This window comes from Pelodiscus sinensis, chromosome 21, assembly GCF_049634645.1.
Source record: "Pelodiscus sinensis isolate JC-2024 chromosome 21, ASM4963464v1, whole genome shotgun sequence".
Taxonomy (NCBI): domain Eukaryota; kingdom Metazoa; phylum Chordata; order Testudines; family Trionychidae; genus Pelodiscus; species Pelodiscus sinensis.
This window is the reverse complement of record NC_134731.1, coordinates 9466155-9483740: the sequence shown is the minus strand read 5'-3', so window position 1 is coordinate 9483740 and position 17586 is coordinate 9466155. Positions and strand designations below refer to the sequence as shown.

At 44.6% G+C, this 17586-nt stretch overlaps 1 protein-coding gene across 6 annotated transcripts in view; it reads right to left on the bottom strand.

The window, feature by feature from the left end:
* The window catches only part of CUEDC1 (CUE domain containing 1), a 168613-nt gene that overhangs the window by 88840 nt on the left and 62187 nt on the right, over nucleotides 1-17586 (bottom strand). For all 6 annotated transcript variants that reach the window (XM_075904801.1, XM_075904798.1, XM_075904803.1 and 3 more), the window contains exon 2: nucleotides 6150-6218. The gene's annotated coding sequence lies outside the window, so the exon portion shown is untranslated. The remainder of the gene's footprint in view (nucleotides 1-6149; nucleotides 6219-17586) is intronic.

Sequence of the window (17586 nt, the reverse complement as noted above, 5' to 3'; positions counted from 1 at the left end):
TCAAGTGGCTAGAACAGAGGACTGGGAATCCTGAGCGCTATTTCTTTTCTCAGATCTATTCCCAACCTGCTGGGTAAATCACTTAATCTCACTATGCCTCAGTTGCCATCTGTAACATGGGAGAAACAGGACATACACACCTGATATGGGTTCTGTAAGGTTAAACTACATCACATGCTTTGGTAAAGCACTTTCAGCTGCTTGGAGGAATAGTGCTACATCAGGGTCTGATCTAGAGCCTACTGAAATCAATAGGTGCCTTGCCATGCTGCTCAACTGGCTTTGCAATAGGGCCTCAATGCAACCTGAAGTATGGCACACAAAACAGTGTCACAAAATGTACTGTGTGTTCCATGTCTGCACTGAGGATCACCCAAACCCACACTCCAGAAGAGCAGCAGGAAGCAAAGAATGCAGCAGGCAAACAGTTAAAAGTAGAAGCATGTGATCAAAACCAGCCAATCCCTGGTCATGTAAATCCTTGGGTAACACTGCTTAGGCTGGGGCTATTTCTGTACGCATTTCCTAAATATGCCACTGATCTCAAGGGCACTGCAGGAACATTAAATACAACGGACAGCTGGCACAGCTATTCCTTTTCAAGACATGCACGCACAGGTTCCTCCAGAGTCATTGCCTTATGGAGTTAAAATCAGCGGGAAGCAAGCATTACCAAATTACAAGCAGAATGCTTATTAACTGCAAAGCACAGAAATTTAACGAGACACGCTGTCCTTCTAGTTAAGCATTAGTGGAATCAGTTTAATTGAAAGGGATTAGGCATTTTCCGGGACTCATTCCTAACCTACAATGCTTGAAAATCTCTATTCTCTCCATCACATCCTAACTCACAAAAGGGAGATAGGTCAGCAGGGAGGGCGGGGGGAAGCTTTAACAAAGCCTTGTAAAAACAAAACCCAGTGACACTAAGATGAGTTACTAACAGTCCACTAGGAGTTTCTTAATGACTAGCCGTCCTGAATGATTTACATGAACATCACATACAGTCACTCTTTGCCACAATCAAAAGCTATTGACTAAGGATCTGAAGGTTTAACCTATTAACCAATAAGCCATTTAAGGTTCACCAGTGGGGCTGGTGCCTTTGCCTGTGGGGAGCCCTTGCTTGCAGCAGGCAAGGGCTACTCTGGCATCCCCAAGAGCCTCCTTCCCTAGTAGTTTTTTGGTTGGTCATTTCACTTGCTTGAATGTGTGCTTTTTGTGCTGGGGATTTTCATGCTCCTCTTCCCCCTGCAGGAGGTCTCTGAAATGTGATGGCAGGCTGCACAGCTTTCCAAATACCTCCAAGACACACTGACACGGAGCACCAGCCCATATGGATCCTTTTGTAGCCGGATTGATAATACTGATCTAGCTGTTTTACTTGTTTTGAAGGGTTATCTCCTTGGATCAGTGTAAAACAACAGTCAAAGGCACAAAAGCTTCACCCACAGCAAAGATGTCAACATGAAAGGAAGAATAATAATATACAGCAAGGTTGGTCTCGTGGTTAAAGCCCTGGACTGTGACTTGAGACATCGTTTAATTCTCAGCAACACCAGTTTCCCTGTGTGACTTTCGGCAAGTCACTTAATGCCTCTGCTTCCGATGCCATCTGTAGAAAAGGGATAACTATTCTTTCTTTTGCAGTTTGGGTCTTATCTATTCTGACTATAAACTCTCTGAGGCAGGAACTGTATCTCCCTATCTACATGTTTTGTTAATCTTTAAGATACTACTAGACCAGTGGTCTCCAACCTTTTTACACCCAAGATCACTTTTTAAATCTCAGAACAAGCAAAGATCTACCGCCCCATCCTTCCCCCAAGATCCTACCCCTTTCTTGAAGCCCCGCTATCTCCTCCTCTCCATCACTTGCTATCCCCAGCCCTTAAACATTCTACACTGCCACTTTTTTTTTCCAATTCTTAGCTAGGAAGAGGTTTTTCCAACATTTGGCCTGTCTAGACTGAACCAAATGTTAGAAAAACCCCTTCTTTTGGAATTCCCCTTATTCCCCGCGGAATGAGGAATATAGGAGTTACCAAAAGAGCATGTTTGCTCTTCCACTAAAAAAAGCAGAAGAACAAACGCATCCCTGGATGTGGAAGAGTTTTTCCAGGATATCTCCGGAATCCTGGAAAAACTCCTGCAGTCTAACCATATCCTCACTGGTTTGAGACAGGATGTGTGGACTCTGGGGTGGGAATGAGGGATTTGGGTCTGGGACAGGGTGAGAGGTGCAAGCTCTGGGAGGAAATTTGGATGCAGGAGGAGGTGGAGAAGGGAATGCTGGCTCAGGGAGGGGGCTCCATGCTAGGGAGTGTTGGTGTCAGATGGATGGTTGCGGTACTAAGCAAGCCACAGGCTTGTGGCTGTGAGGGTGCAGGAATTTGGGTTGGGGTATGTAAGGGGCTCAGGGCAGGGGGTTCCAGTGTATGATAGGCTCAGATCTAGGGCCTAGAGGGGTGTAAGAGTGTTATAATGCTGTGGCCAGATGGGGGCTTGGCCCCAACTGGGGGTTTGTTGGCCAGGCGTCATTTTTAAATAAAATACTGTGTCAAACACTAAAAGTTTCTCCATTGTCTTTATTTATGAGAAGGGCGGGGAACCTGTTTTGAGTCAGGCGGTCACTGACCCAACTCCCCTCCCGCAGTGCAGGGAAGCCCCTGTGTGCCTCCTCCAGGGCCAACTCCCCTTCCCACAGAGGAGGGATGCCCCAGCACATGCCTCCTCTGGGGACCCCCCACCCCGCAAGTTCCAGCATGCCACAGACCTGAGGGAGGGGAGCAGCCAGCACACTTCTGGAATCCCTGGAAGTGGCACACAGCTGCAGGACTTCCATCCACCCTACAGGAAGCTGACACTACCTCCATTTTTGCTGGAGGTAGGTAGTAGGGCTTCTTGGGGTGGGGGCAAAAGGGGGGCCCCCAAACGCTTCGCGATCAACTGGTCGAGCCCTCGCGATCAACTGGTCGAGCCCTCGCGATCGACCGGTTGGTGACAATGGTACTAGACTATTTGTTGTTTTTTAAGTTTTTCCTATTACAGACTAACTCGACTACCCCTCTGAAGTTTACTATCTTCAGACCGGGCCAGGTGCTGGTCTTAAGGTGGTAACTTCAATGAGGTTATACCATTCAAAGCAAAGCCAAACCCAAGGTGATTACCAGTCCTGGGCCCCCTCCTGCAAGTATTGAGTGATCTCAAGTTGCACTATGGAACCCTGCAGGATTAAACCCTCAATTAAGATCATGCAGAGAATTAATTCATTCAGGGTAATTCAGGGACAATTCATTCATATTTCCCTTTGTCCGTAGATGAGCCACTCTGTTGTTGCATAGATCCAATATCTTTCACCTAAGCTTTTGCCAGAACTCCCCTTAGTAGATGGAATCTGTTTAAAAGGTTTTTTTTGGGGAGAGAGGGTGCAACAGGTAGCCAGGAGCAGGGAGGGTGGGAGAAATTAACATTGTCTCCCTGCACTGCAAGGGTCTGGAAGGAAAGAATAAATTACTAATTCCATGCCAGAGGCTCTTGGGGCAGTCACTGGGAACCCAGACAGCACAACCTCAATGGAGGGCACAATCCCTGGTCATCCGTCCAGCAGAACAAATCTCTGGAAGAACCACCTTATTCACTCCCATTCAGACTCCTCCAGCAGGTTTTCCCATAGAAGGGTGAAATCAGGCGCTTCTTTAACTACCTGATCTTTACTTCCTGTCTTCCCGCTATATTAGCATGACTGGTTTATTATTTGTATTATAGTAGTATGTTGAGTCCCTAGGTAGGACCAGAGTCCCATTGTCCTCGGTGCTGGGTGCTTTTAGCAAGTAAAACAGATCAATATTATCAATCCAGCTACAATGTGTATTTAATATAGCATCTTGGCTTTTTTTGTCCCCTTTCCACTACCAGATAGTGAATTCATTATTGCTTTCCATTATCCTCTGAGTCCATGTTTATTTCTGATGCCAGTCTCTATGGAACAGTTGGTAATGCTACTTAAAAAAAATCTACAAAACATGCACATACCAGTCAGCTGTTTATAAGGTGACATTTACCTACAAAATGCTGTTTAACAGCCCCCCCAAACAGAGAACCAGAGGTACAATCGAGCAGAATGTTCAAAGTACCTTTGCTTTTCATAATAAATGGATTGTTGTCCATTGCCTGGACTAGAGCAAGGGGGATTGGGATAGAGTTCCTGCATTCTTTTCCAGCTCTGCCACTAGGGCATCTCTACACTTGCCATTTAAAGCAGAAAAAGTCCCTTTTTGTGCAAAAACTGTGGGAGTGTTTGCACTTGCCAATGACTTTTTGCAGAGAAACTCAGTAGTTTCACTGCAAAATGAAAGCTACCTCCACAAGAGGCATACAGCTCTCAGTGGTGATATGCAAGTGAAGACTCATTCTTGCTGTTTTGGAGCTTTTACTCTTCACTGGATATCCTACAATGCCTAGATGATCACTCTAGGCAGAAGGAATGTTGCTCTGATGCCAAGTAAATGTCCACCCGTCCCTCTGTAAAATCTCAGGAACTTTTGAAATTCCCCATCCTGTTTTCTTGGCATGTGCTCACTTACCATCTGGTCAGGTGACAATTCCTGCTCCATGGAGCAAATGATCCCCCTGCTTGCAGCAATGCGGAGCTACTAGAGCTGATCAGTGTTTGGAGTCAGGGGGCAGCGCAGGGACTCAGTACACACCCCCATAAGGCCTATAGTCAAAATGGAGAGAGCTGCACTGTGAGATACCTGCTCAGCTCTCAACATTGAAAGAAGAGCTGCATACGTAAACACTCTCTGAGGCCTGTAGAATAAAAAAATACACAAACAAGCGGCTCTTCTCTTTTAACAGTTCACTATCACCAGTGAAACAGCACAAAAACTCTACAAATGTAGACAGAGCCTCTCTCGTTGACTCTGTTAAATCCCACTGACTTAAAGTTTTGAACACTAATTGGGGATTATAAATCAGATTACCTAACTGAAATATAGACCACTTCTCTTACGGGGTGTTGTGCAGCATTGGCAACACTAGAAACAATTATATGAAAAGCTATGCAGGTATAAAATAGTAAATTTTAAATATATATTATCAGTAAGTTATAAATGCCACCTACATGCAATCGTTAATTACTACCTCAGTAATTAATTATAAAGTTTTAATGTCTGAAGGCAGCGCATAGAGCACTGGACTACGACTCAGGAGACCTGTGTTCTAATTCATCCTTGCCATTCACCTACTGGTTGATCCTGCGCAATTAACCAATCTGTAAGTAGAGATAACGAAACTGACAACTCTAAGGCCAGGTCTAAACTGAACCATTTGTCTAGGACTCCAGAACTCAGACATCCTAACATGCTATCTAGTTAGCAAAGTAACATGCAATGCACAGCAGCTATCAAGACAGATTGCAGATCCTCCCGGAACACCACATAGCAGCCTCACCTTCCAGCATCCCTAGGGAAGAATGTCGTCTAGTGCCTGCCCTAGAGCACAAGATTGCAAGAGGATTCTAGTCTTGTCTCTGCCTGACTTTGCTGATTGGACCTTTGCCTGTGCATTATATGCCATCAATTCTCAAATAGCTGTTTATTTTGTTTAAACTGGATTTGGACATCATTGTCTAATTTCAGAAACACATTAATGCTTCATAATCATCAGTGCTCAGGGCTGAGCTCAGTATGAAGGCCCAGATATGCTGTGGCTTTTACACAGATATACCACATTGCAAAGCAAACGGCTGGCAGGCAGTTGTATAACCAAGTACTTAAAGCAAGTTCCTATTTGGGGAAATCCAGCTGCAGCTGTAATGCAAAGCCCCTGTGCCATATGTCACACAAGCCCATCTTTAAATACTTATCCCTCTTCTTTTGTGCTATGCTCCAGCACAAACTCTCACTGGTTCCAATGAGAAAATGAAAGATAATCCACTCTGGGAGCATGGGGAATCTTTAAAACTTAACACCCAAACTCTTCTAGGGCTAAGTAAATTGGCTAATTCTGAAAAGTTAATTTGCCATTTTAAGTCAAGACAAGTCTCAGAAACTGGAGATGGAAAAGACTTACTGGATCTAGATAGTACTGTATTGTTTCCCTGTAGTTTTTTGTTCAACAGGTAAATAAGGAATTACTTGGCTTACCTTGCAACTCTAGCTGAAATCAGTGGAGTTGTGAACACTCACTGCTTTGCAGGATCAGATCCTCTTCCCCTTCAAAACAACATAGATGGGATGATTTTGTGAGAACATGTCCAAACAAAAACAACAATCAGGAAGCAAAAAAGTCCATTTTCCCCATGCAATCTAAGCTATGCAATCTGAGTTACATTAGTAGCGTATCTCAAATTAACGTATCTTAGATCTACTTACCGCAAAGTCCACACTGCACAGGGTCAATAGAATTCACTTTCCTGTTGACTCCCCTTACTCATTTCATTCTGGTGGAGAACCAGAGCCAACAGGAGATTGATTGGCAGTCAATTTAGTGGGTCTTCATCAGGCCTACCCAGTCAGAGTCTCAGGGCTCTGTGGGGAGCTCACTGACTGGATGGGGCTGATTAATCACCCGTGAAGCAGTACTGAGGCTCAGCTTAGAGGGAACACTGGTCTTCACTAGACCTACTAAATTGATCTCTGGTAGATCGATCACCACAGCATCTCCACCAGTAAGAGAGACATACCTCTTGTTGGAATAATTACAAGTTAAAATTTGTCAAACTGTTTGAAACATGAAAAACCATCCTGGCTTGAGCTTGGAGAAGGCCATGCTCAGAATAAGTCATGGCCAGGTGGGTGACTATAGCACAGAAGTTAACCCCGGATAACTGAGCATTTATATTCCTACATAGCCACCCATCATCATTGTATTAGAGTTCCTATTTTTTCAAAGTACAGCTTCTTATACTGGGCCACATAGCAAGTGTCATGCCTTTTACTCTGCACTGCTCCTTTAAACATTAAAAAGGTTAATAGCCTGCCTTCTCGTGATTCAGGTCAGATCCAAAATAGGGATGTTAAGGAGTGATTAATTTGCTAGTCAGGTAGTCGATGGAAATCGATGGACTAGTCGATAAGCACTTCTGCCTTTGAAATGTACAAGAGCCTCAGCATGGGCTATTGTGCATTTAGTTGGAATGCCACATGAAGCCCAGGACCAGCGAGAAGTCCCGCTGACTCCGAGCTCCACGCAGGCGCTTCCGCCTTGAAATGCACAAGAACCCCGACTGCAGACTCTTGTACATTTCAAAGCTGGCAAGCCGCACAGAGCCCAGGGTCAGCTGGGGACGCCCCAGCTGATCCCGGGCTCTACCTGGAATTTCAAAGTGGAAGCGCCCCAGTTGATCCCGGGCTCAGCTGAGGACTCCCGAGCTAACTCTGGGCTCCGTCTGCAGCACTGATACTTTTAAGCACCCCACTCTTCCCCCACCCCTTGCTTCCTCTATCTGATAGAGGCAGCAGGGGGGGGGGGGGGGCGACTAGTCGACTATCCTGTCAACTAGTCCTTTACATCCCTAATCCAGAACATTAGGCCTGGTCTGTACTAACAAGTTCTGCCAGCATAACATCAGCTAGAGGTACAGCGTTTGCCAAAATAGCTACTCTGACAAACGCCCTAGTGGAGATGCAGTTATACTGGGAAAAAGTGCTTTTGCTGGTATACAGCCGCTCCCCGAGTTGCAAACGGTCGAGTTACGACCGTTCACACTTACGACCAAAGCTCCCATAGAGCAGTCGTAAAGGCAGTCCCCGAGTTACGAACGCAACCTGCACTTACGAACAGCGCGGTGGGGTCCGAGTTATGAACGGATCGAGTTACAGCCAAGTGTTTGGGCCGTAACTCGTTCGTAACTTGGGGAGAGGCTGTAGTTTACTATCCTCAGGGAAGTGGTATAAACTATACTGGCACCTGTTCTAGGACATTTTGTGAGGATAGCTATTATAGCAAACCTTTTAAGTGCAGATGTGGGATAAGAGTGTTTCACATGAAAACTTTATATTTGTTCTTTCTTCACATGTAATTTCCTTAATCTGAATGAAACCCCAAAACAAAAAAAGTCTAATACACATATGTGGTTTAAAAAGAAGTCATAGGGCTCAATCCTGTACTTCACTGGGAGCTGTTGGCACTCAGCCTCCCAAAAAAGCTGTTTAGCACTCACCAAAGTTGGGCCTATAATGAAGCAAGTTAATGTTTCAACCAAACATGCCTGCAGGGCCCAGACAAAAATATTCAAAAGAATTATGTAAATAAGTCAACTATTTTAGCAGGTCCTAGCACCTTACACAGAAAAAAAATCCACATTTACCTCCACATGACAAACACTAAGATACAGTCTTAAGGCCATCAGTATGGGAAAGATGCTATGTATTATACTGCAGTACCTATATGGTTTGCAATTACTAACATCTCTGACTGTTATTCTCCTGCCTTCAGAGTGTAGTGGCCCTCTGCTTAATGTGCAAAAAATCATTATTGATTTGCCTAAGGCAACACAAAGCAGAAAGATTGCACAAGTTTCTATGGAAACAAAATTAGCAGAGTAAAAACCACACTCATGGGCATTGTAAATTATTTACCAAGACAGGCCCCTGTCCATTGAGATCTGATAAAAAGATTTAAAGGTAATCACTGGGCACATTGTTGCAATTGCTTAGTTCAGGTTACTGCAATTGCAGTCGAAGAGAATAATTTTTGTTTTTTTACCGTGTATACTGCATAAACCATTCCAGGTTAGAAAGCACTACTCACTCCTGGTCAAAGAGGTGTGGCCCACAATGTGATGCAGGTGGTAGAGAAGTTTAAATGTTAAACATCTTTTATGTTATGAAGAGCTTAAAAAAGATCTCAGCAAACTAAGTGATTGGGTAACAAAATGGCAAATGAAATTTAATGTTGATAAATGTAAAGTAATGCACATTGGAAAAAATAACCCCAACTATACATAAAATATGATGGGGACTAATTTGGCTACAACTACTCAAGAAAGAGATCTTGGAGTCATTGTAGATAGTTCTCTGGAAACATCCACTCAGTGTGCAGCGGCAGTCAAAAAAGCAAACAGAATGATAGGAGTCATTAAAAAAGGGATAGAGAAGAAGACAGAAAATATCTTATTGCCTCTACATAAAACCATGGTACGCCATCATCTTGAAATACTGCGTACTGATGTGGTCACTTCATCTAAAAAAAGATATATTGGCATGAGAAAAGGTTCAGAAAAGGGCAACAAAAATTATTATGGGTTTGGAACAGGTCCTATATGAAGAAAGATTAAAAAGACTTGGACTTTTTAGCTTAAAAAAGAAGAAACTTAGAAGTCTATAAAATCATGATTAGTGTGGAAAAAGTGAATACGGATAAGTTATTTACTTATTTGCACAATATAAGAACTAGGGGTCACCAAATGAAATTAATAGGCAGCGGGTTTAAAATAAACAAAAAGAAGTTTTTCTTCACTCAGCGCACAGTCAACCCATGGAACTCCCTACCAGAGGATGCGATGAAGACTAGAACTTTAACAGGGTTCAAAAAAGAGCTAGACAGATTCATGTAGGTTAAGTCCATCAATGGCTATTATCCAGGATAGGTAGGAATGGTATCCCTAGCCTCTGTTTCTCTGGTGACAGGGGAGTGATCAAGTGAGGATTACCTATTGTGATTCCTCCCATCTGCTATTGACCACTTTTGGCAGACAGGATACTGGGCTAGATGGACCTTTGATCTGACCCAGTATGGCCGTTCTTATGTGATCTTGTTGTTATAATAGCTGAAGTTTGACAAGGTGGAGGCACAGCAGTGATCAGGCCTGAGTGATATGGGAAGGAAGATAAATGGAGGCTGAGGAGAGTGAGAGAAAACACTTTCTCAGAACAAAAACAAAAACCCACCTCTTCCTTCCCCTCCCACTTTTTAGGACTATGTATAAATCATGAAGTAAAAGATGGCATCAACTCAATTTAAAAAAAAAGACACTGGTAGTTCATGTTTAAGTCTCTTAATACATGTGCAGGGGACACTGTTTAGGTGGAACACAGAGATTAACAGTGTGTCATCAACCCCACTTCTATAGCCTTCAGAGGTTTTCTGCACAGGTCCTACATCTGAGTACAAACCTGACATAGCTGTTGTTAAGTTAAGCAGGGCAATTAGAATCACATTTGTAAGCTGGCATCACTTGAAACTTCAGAAAGAAAAACATGGAGTAATTCAGTCTCAAAGCCATTAAGCCATTTGACTGGTATGTGCAATCCAGTGAATGCAATGAACTGTCATCTACATACTGTTGCAGTAAGTGTGCGCTATATTCTTGCTATACAGTGACACAGCATCTTATTTTAAATAACCCTCCTCTTTTATCCTCCCTCACACAGTGTGACATAGCTTAATGGAGGAGAATAATCTTGGAAAACTAACTTTACTGGTGATGGATATTTAATTAAACACCAATATGTCAGATATCTCCCAGGGAAACAACAGAAATATTTCCAATGAGCATTGGGGGGAAAAAAGGGATGCATCATCTTTTGGTACATTTGTTCTGTTAAAAGTTTTCTCTCTTTCTGTTGGACACAGTGGACCAGAATTTTACATGGAAAATATATGGGAAGATTAACCTGGATATAAAGTCAGAGTGATGTTCAAATAGGCTCTAAAACTCTTTCCAAGCTTGGAAGCACAGCTTGGACAACTTGCAAAAACAGAAAAGGCACAAGCAACTAGGGATATGGATAGTTAACCAGTTAACTGGCAGCTGGAGCAGATCTCCATCCACCCACAGCGTGGAGCAGTGTGCCCAGTCGAAGCAGCCCCCACCCACAGTAGGGGGACACTCCAGCCTGGAGTGGCCCCCTGCCCGCCCACGTTTAAGCAGTTAATGGGTTAAACGTAAGATTTAACCACTTAACTGATGAAACAGGATTTTACATTCCTACAGAAAACTAGGGCAAGTGTGAAGGTGATGCTAATTATTGAAAAGTTGAAGGTCCAGGGTTAGATGATTTTGACACCTGGAAAAAAAATTAAGAAGAAGAATATATATGTAACAGGGTGTTAGACTTAGAAGTGAAGGGTAAGAGAAGTGTTGAAAGACCTATAATTATCATATAAAAGGATGCGATTAGCTGAGGATTTTACAAGAAACTGCTTCAAGATAGACTAGAATTGAGAAAAAAGGACTCAATAGGCTGATCCCATATAGATGGGATTAAGGCTGGAAGATGACGAGATTTCTCAGTGACAAGAGAAGTCGATGGCTTCCTTCCTTTGTCACTCTTTGACAGATGCCTGAACTCTCATGAGTCAGCCTAGACCCAAACAATTATGCTGCTGCTGCCATCACCATTTCCTGTACTCATTTGTTATGGCTGGACACCAAGTAAGGATAAGGTCTTCTCCAAACCCCCATCATGCTTCCATTTACTTTTAATTAGCATAATCAATTTCCACACATAATTTACAATGCATGACAGTCCAGATATCCAGGCCAAGGCAGAGCAAAGGCAATTGTCAGCCAACAATAGTTCACAACTTAGAATAGGCCTAAATGTTTGCTGACATGATTATGTACTAATTGTATTGTGGTAATGCCTACAGGATCCATTGACGCAGCACTGTACATACACAGAACAAAGAGATTGTCCCAGTCACAAAGAGCTTACAGATGGAGACATAACAGGTCAATACAATAAACTAGGGTTGCCAGGTGTCCGGTATTGACTTGGACAGTGTGGTATTTTTGCCTCCTGTCCAGTAAAAAAGTTCAGAAAATACCAGACACCTAAAATGTCTGTTTTTTTCTGGTTTTTTTTCCCTGCCAAGAGGTGAAAATACTGGACACCTGGCAATCCTATGACACACTCTACAACTGGGCCCAGCCCCCGGCCTCCTCCCCACCTCCCTCGGACCCCCGGACCTCCTGCTTACCTGGTTCCGCAGGGAAGTTGTGTTCTGGCTTGATCAAGAAAACAAAATGGCCTCCAGAGAAAAGCCTAAAGAACAAGGGAAGCAATGCCTTCCCTGGGTCTTAGTGCTCAACCGCTCCCCTTTCTTATTCTGACTCTGCACACACTTAAAGGGCCATGCTGTTTTAAACCATCCGGCAACCCTACAATAAACAGAGAGGCAGCAAAAGGCAACAATGGGACAACATTGGGTCAGCATGATAGGCTGTATTTCCAGCACACCAGCAGCCAAGGTTTCTGTAGGCATCAGAGAAGAGGTCAGTTTTAAGGAGGAATTTATAGGACAACAAGATGGCTCTGCAGGTGTTTACAAAAAGCTCGTCCCATGCATAAAGGGCAGCAAGAGTGAAAAGCTGGCATTGATACACATTATATCTATTGCAACTGAGAATAGGGTTGCTAGATGGTTTAACCAAAAATACTAAACTGCCCTCCCCTCCACCCCCCCAAAAAAACCCACCGGGAAAAAAAATTTGTTGGAGAAAAAAAAGGGGGAGACCAAAGTTGTTGAGGGGAAAAAAAAGGATCCTGACAGCAGTTATTGAGCAAAAATAAATAAATAAAAAAATCAGCAGTGCCCCTTTAAGAGGAGGCTTTTTTGCTGGCGGCCATTTTGTTTTTCTGTTTCAGCCACAAGACAAGCCCCTGCCAAACCAGGTAAGCAGGGGGTGGGAAGGTGTCCTGGCAACCCTGACTGAGAACCACATTAGATAGCTGGGGGAAGGGGAAGCAACCATGTTTTCTTTTTCATTCTCTTTTCTGCCTTCCTTTTGCCAATCACCTTTATCTTAACTAATAATTAAATAAACTAACTGCATTTTGTTAAGCTTTTAATGTACGCCACCTGGGCTGCATTTGTGCCATTGGGAGGCTTGTCCCCATCGTAGAGGGAAGAAATCCATTAAACAGAGAGTAAGTCCCAAATGTATCCTAGGGGAGCTCATGAGCACATGTTTCCTTGACAACTTGAAAGGGTTCTAATATAATGGACCTAGTCACTCCAGGATAACAATACCACTGTTAAATCTGCATTTCCAAGAGAATATTGTTTGTAGGACCCCACAGAAGTCTTGACTAAAATATTTTGTTAATTTATTGATTTAAAATGATCAGTCTGTTAGTTACTCTGAGATTGATCGGCTTTCTGGAATACTTTATTAGCCTTCTGTTCAGTGGTGTGGATTTTCCTCACCTATGAGTGATGTGGTTATACCAATACAAGTCTGTAGCGTAGTCCATGGGTCAGCAAACTTTCTGTGGTGGGGTTCCAAGTTTTGACCTATTCACCTCTGTGCAGAGGTCTGAGTGCCAGTGGTACTTTTTAAAGTCAATAACAGTCATTCTAACAGCAGCTTCATTAATAAATAAATTAAGTTGCAGATCTTATAGTTTAGTGTGATCCTTGGCCTTGCTGAGTTCTCCAATCTCGGGCTCGTAGTTTGATACTTTAAGTAGCAAACAAGCCAGTCAGTACTATGTATATGCAAAGAGCAATAGTTTTTTCAGGATATGCAATACATACCCAACCCCAGGCTTCAACCCCTGATGGCAGCAACCCACCTGCCCGCTCCAACCCCTGATGGCAGCAATCCACCCACCCGCAGTTTCAAAAACCCCATTCTGGTCCACAACCAGCCTGTGGCTGCAACATTCCCCCTCCTCAAGAGCAGGAGGAAAGCGAGTGCTGCTGCAGTTGAACGGGCTTAGATTTGTGTGTGTCGCTGCGTAGACACACACATTAAAGGAACAGTGGCATAGACTCCCAGCTGCCAAAGGAGGCGGAGAGGAGCTGAGCTCCCGCCTCACGAGCCAAGGAAAATTGGCTCACGTGCCACTTACGGCATGTGTGCCAGGGGTTGCCAACCCCTGGTGTAGACAGTGGTTCTCAACCAGCGGCCTGGTGCCTTCTGAAGGTCTGCCAGCCAGTTTCTGGAGATGGTCCAAGTAGAGCCAGCATTAGACTTGCTGGGCCTAGGGCTGAAGTCCCACTGCATGGGACTGAAGCCTAGGGTTCTGAGCCCTGTTACCTTGGGCTGGAGCCAAAGCCTGAACAATTTAACTTTACAGGGATCCTTGTGGCATGGGACCCCAGGCAGTTGCCCAGCTTCTTACCCCCCTAATGCTGGCCCTGACTTATATACAGAAAAGCAGCTGTGGAAAAGGTGGGCTGAGTTTTTATAGTATGTTGGAGGGCCTCAGCAAAGAAAAAGGTTGAGAACCCCTGGTGCAGACCAAGTCTCCTATCATGGGGTAAAAGGAATATTGGTAATTTCTGTCCGAAGAGAACCAGAAAAATACGTAACAAATTTCATCTTCTCACAATGAACCTCAGCCATTCACATTTAATTTGGCTGTTCTAGTCAAATAGATCAAAGGATCCCCTGTGAAGAGAGAGTAAAAGGGCCAGGACTGATTAATTTAAGTAGAAAACACTACAGCTTGCACCTCTCTAAATTGGGACCCTCTAGTCTGGCAACATCGGACCAGGATGTTTCAGGACCACAGAGTTCCGGTGGAGGGCTGGCAGCTGGGAGCCCTGAGGGCTGGCAATCTAGTGGGCTGCTGGCAACGAGGCTGCCCGGTGGGGCTGGGAGGTTAGTTGCTGGGCCAGGACTGGGGACTTTGTAGTGGAGCCTTTAGATAGATAAAGCAGAGCAACCTATTAGCGTCCACTTTGAGGGTCACTGCTGTAGATGAAAATTGGTCATCTTCCCTAAACAGCTGAGCAAATTCTTCAGGGTTTGCAGCCATTTCTGCTATCCACTCAGCCAATGCTAATTGAAAATAATGCTAATTGAAAATAAATGTATATTTATTATCTGTTTTTGAATACTGAAATTAATTATCTTATGTCAGCCTGTGTGTGCGCGCGCATAATGTGGTATTAGCCACATACAGTAATTCCTCATTTAACACATGCCCACTTAACACGTTTTTGCGATAGCATGATTTTTTTTTTTTTAGGGAACATTTTTTGAATTACACAACCACCCCCAGAATAACACGATTTCCCCAGCTGGCCCGTTGCCAGTGGCTGTGTGGGGCTTCCCCCAGCTCCCTGCAAAGCGGCGGAGGGTTCGCCGCTTGCCACGCCATTGCCCGCTGACTCCCTCCCCCTCATCGGACGAGTGCGGGTCCCGGCAGACCCGTCACAGGGGCATACTCCCAACCCAATCCCTCTCCTCCTCTTCCCTTCCCCAGAGTCAAACACTTCCCCTCCCTGCTGTAACCCAGTCCCCTTTCTCCCCCAACCTTATGTCCTGGTCCCAACATACACCATCGCTTGAAACGCAACCCCCAATTTGCAATGGGAAAATTGACCCCGCATAACACGGTTTCTGAAACATATCTATAGTGTTACATGAGGAATTATTGTATAAGTGGAATAGTGGAAAGTGGTGCCCTTAAAACAACTTTGTGATGCAATGTAAGATGCTTGTGTTAAACCTGACATCTTTTCTTCAGCTAGAAGGTAGTTTAACACTAACCCGCTTTTTAGCTGCTGTATCTTTGTATTTGCAAATGGCTTTTATTATCCACAATGCTGCTTCTATAGCCATTAATAGTTTCTATCTATGTGAAGCCTAGCCTGGACCCCTGGTTAAATGTGTATCTGTGCCAGCTGTGTCTGTCTATTGAGATGCTGCTGCCTGTGCTCCTGGCATTTCCTTTCAGCTCTATGTCTGGTTTTATTGCTAGAAAATGAGCTCTGACTTCGGGAAGTGATATTTCTTCCTTCTGTCTGACAGCTTGTCAATTTCTCATCTGCTGGTCTGTCCCTCTTAAAAGGCCACATTGAGGAAGGGATAGAGAAATGGCCAATATTAAATACAGGTTGAAATTGGTACATTTAAGTGTGTGTTGAATAGTTTATATCTATTTTAAAGATCCTTCTACTGTGTGGTCACATGAAAACAAAATTTTAACTGACCAGAAATAAGAAAATAGTTGGATCTTCTCTGGAGAATGGAACATGGCCCATCTGTTAGATAAGTTTCAGAGATATTCAGTCTTGAAGAAATGTTAAAATCAGCATCTAATTAGAGTCAATTACAAGCAGTCCCCGGGTTACGTACAAGATAGGGACTGTAGGTTTGTTCTTAAGTTGAATTTGTATGTAAGTCGGAACTGGTACATATTGTAGGGGAAACTCTAGCCAAACATTTGTTTTAGTTTTGGATAGCATAGGGAAAGGTTAACTCCCCTCTAATGTTTGTTTTGCTGTCTGTTCCCCTGTTCAGAAGATTTCACATCTATTTCTGTCCCTGTGACAAACTCAGGACTAAAGGAGTAACTCATCAAATACCAAACAGCTCTGCACCATGCTTTGAGCTAATAGCTTTATTTCCACACACCACCCAGGGTTCTAGGAGGAGGGTCCTTTTTTTGCTAACACAATGAGGCCAGCACTTTGTTTGTTTTGGTGGAGTCTTTGTTTGCCCAGGGAGCCCAGCATGTATAGGGGGAGGAGGGGCGGAGAGGCTGCTTTTGTCTGCTGTTCGGCAGCCTGTTGCTCAGGGGAGGGGGCAGCCTGTTGCTGGCAGGGGGGGAGGGGGGAGGCGTGCAGGATGCGAGGCCGCGGGGGGGGGGGGGGGGGCAGCGGGCGTGGGGAGGCACTTTTCCTCTGCCCGACAGCTCTGCGGGATCCCTGTCCCTGTGGCCAGCTGCTGCAGGCAGAGGCCAGTTGGAGCCGGCGGAAGAGGAGGAGGAGGTGGATTCTAGGACCCAGGTGAGCGAGCCCCGGGGACGCTGCTGTGCTCCGGGAGCCCGGCATGTATAGAGGGGAGGAGGGGCAGAGAGGCTGCTTTTGTCTGCTGTTCGGCAGCCTGTTGCTCAGGGGAGGGGGCAGCCTGTTGCTGGCAGGGGGGTGGAGGGGGGCAGCGGGCGTGGGGAGGCACTTTTCCTCTGCCCGGCAGCTCTGCGGGACCCCAGTCGGAGCCGGCCCGAGGAGGAGGAGGATCCTAGGACCCAGGTGAGCGAGCCCCGGGAATGCTGCTGCGCATGTGCGGGAGTTGCCTCACCCCGTTCGTATCTAGGGATCCGACGTAAGTCGGATCCACGTAAGTCGGGGACTGCCTGTATAACAATTTCTTCTTGTTTGCAATATTTTTATGTGGCAGTTTATAGTTGACATAAGTGTAATATCCCCCGAATATGTAAACATTTAAGATTTGAGGCGCTGAACTGCATTCTCATTTTTGATCCGGCATAACAGCATCTTCAAACCTTATTTTCCTTCATTTTTATGTCAAAGCTAAGGTATCTGGATATTTCTGGCTCTTTGTTATGAGGTGGAGTTCCTTCTGAAGGCTGCATTTCTTAAAATTAGATCAAGCAGTGAAATGCACCTTTTTGAGCAGGTTCACTCCCTGAATACCATGTCCCCAAATGCTTTATGGGACTAGCATTTATGGGACTCTTCTCAAACCCTTCGTAACCAATACCCCCAGCTATCTCCGAGACACTACTGACTTCCTAAGGAAACTACAAAACATCGATAACCTCCCCAATAATACCATCCTTGCCACCATGGATGTAGAAGCTCTATATACCAACATCCCACATGAAGACGGATTACAAGCAATTAGAAACACTATCCCAGAGGACACTACTGCCA